Source organism: Brassica oleracea, chromosome C5 (genome assembly GCF_000695525.1).
Source record: "Brassica oleracea var. oleracea cultivar TO1000 chromosome C5, BOL, whole genome shotgun sequence".
Lineage (NCBI taxonomy): Eukaryota > Viridiplantae > Streptophyta > Magnoliopsida > Brassicales > Brassicaceae > Brassica > Brassica oleracea.
This window is the reverse complement of record NC_027752.1, coordinates 6,735,627-6,737,616: the sequence shown is the minus strand read 5'-3', so window position 1 is coordinate 6,737,616 and position 1,990 is coordinate 6,735,627.

The following is a 1,990-nucleotide window of genomic DNA, read 5'->3' as shown; positions in this document are numbered from 1 at the left end:
GAAGCTCTCAATATGCTCCATTGGAATTTCTGTAGAGAGACCAGAGAACACCTTTCTCTGTACTAGACCGATCAAAGCAGGCTTGATCTCGAAGTCCTGCCTGGTACAGGGTGGAGGAACAATGGCAGAGCGCGTAGTAGGGATGTTACGCGGAAGGTTTCTCTGCCTGATTGGAACAGTCTGCGCCTGTTGTTCCTGCCGCGCGAGAGCAGTCTGTTTAGCAGCATCCTGCTGAGCTTGGATGGTCTGCTGCATCTGAAGCATCTGTTGTTGCATCTGTTGCCACTGAGCAGTGAGTTGCTCTTGATTGTCGTAGTCGCCCATTATGGCGTTGTTCGGCCCTGATTGTTGATGGTTTGTTCTTTCTAACATTGCTAGCTCCTGGTTGCTAAATGTAACCAACTCTCCTTGTGCGTTTCTCCGAGTATGTCTACTGGTAATGCACCAGAAAAATTAGTTGCAACAAAAAGAATATAGCAAGTTAGAGGTCTTAGACTAAATAAATAACCAAAAAATAAAGGTAAAAAGATGGTTCCCGGCAACGGCGCCAAATTGGTATTACGTGTATACGCACACCAATTAACCTAATGTGCACACTACCACAATCGAATGGTATGTCGATGTAGCACTTTAGGATCGAATCCACAGAGACCAACGATTACACTTTATCCTTATGGAATCAATACTTAGCTAAAACAATGATGGGGTTTTGAGATTAAGGTTTCGTAGCAAGCAAGTAATAAGATTAATTAAAGATTTCAGATGATTAAAAATGTTAGCATAGGGTGGTTTGATCGGGTGTTAAGCAAGTGTGAGCCAAACAATTATTCAAGTTCAATTAAGAGCAAGTCTAGAACTTGGATCACTCAAGTAGAACAGTCCACTGTCGTGGTACGGCTCCCTATGCTGATCGATCTTGATACCTAAACTCTCGTTTCGATCAAGACGCGACATCAAGCAATAGAGATCAAGTCCGATATGTTCACAAAACACCCTAACATCTACTTTCGCTGGTTAGGGATATGATGCTCATTCAAGTTATGTCTAGCAACCTATAACACTTTTGATGAATAGATTAAACCTAGAATCAGACACTAAGTAGTTAACTTGGTGCAAGCCTTAAGAACAACAGTGAATGAAGACAATCGATTTATAACTTATTTATGTCAAGCTCACGGATCTAACACCCTAACACCCTAGACTAAGCAAGCTGACTACTCAGCCATGGAGCAAGAAAACACAGAGACAGAGATATAAAGCAACATGAAATATGACTGAAATAAAGTAATAGGGTTCAGGGGGTTCTTCTCTAAATCGAGAGAGATGGCCTTCTCCATTTACAAAGTAGCAAAATCTCAAGTCTCCAACTCTAAGGTCTGGTTTCTTCTCAAAGAAAAAGTGTAGTATAGTCAGGAGAAACAAAAAAAGAAGATATATCAAACCCACAGGCGGCTGGGAGAGAAAATAGAGAGATTAGGGCAAATCCTGAAATAGGTTGTAGTTTCCTTAAAAATCTCTGCCGCTGGAACAGACATCCAGAACAGTCACTCGGGTTGCTCTGCTATCCGGAACAGTCATCAAGATTGTTCTGCGTGATAATCACCAAATTGCACTGTTTTTTGCCTCTTTTGTTCCAGCTGGTCCATCTCTCATCCAATGCAACTCCAGACCTGTAATGACTCGAAAAGGACTAGGAAGACTCGATAAAGACTTGAAAACCAATTGAAAAGCATATATACAAAATGTATAAAACACCATATATCAATAGACCACGTGCCTGGACAGCCTTTCGAGCATATGGTTTTGAGTTAACTGAAGTGCTGAGTAATCTTACAGATTGGAAGGTGAATATGGTGTCAAGAGAGGCTAAATGAGGTGCTTTCTTGATTGCTTGAAGCGTGACAAAGGAGATGAGACTTCCGTCCTATGTGGCCCAGGGTAGTCCTTCTTGGTTACAAGGTTTGCTTGCAGAGGAAGGTACGGGGAACAG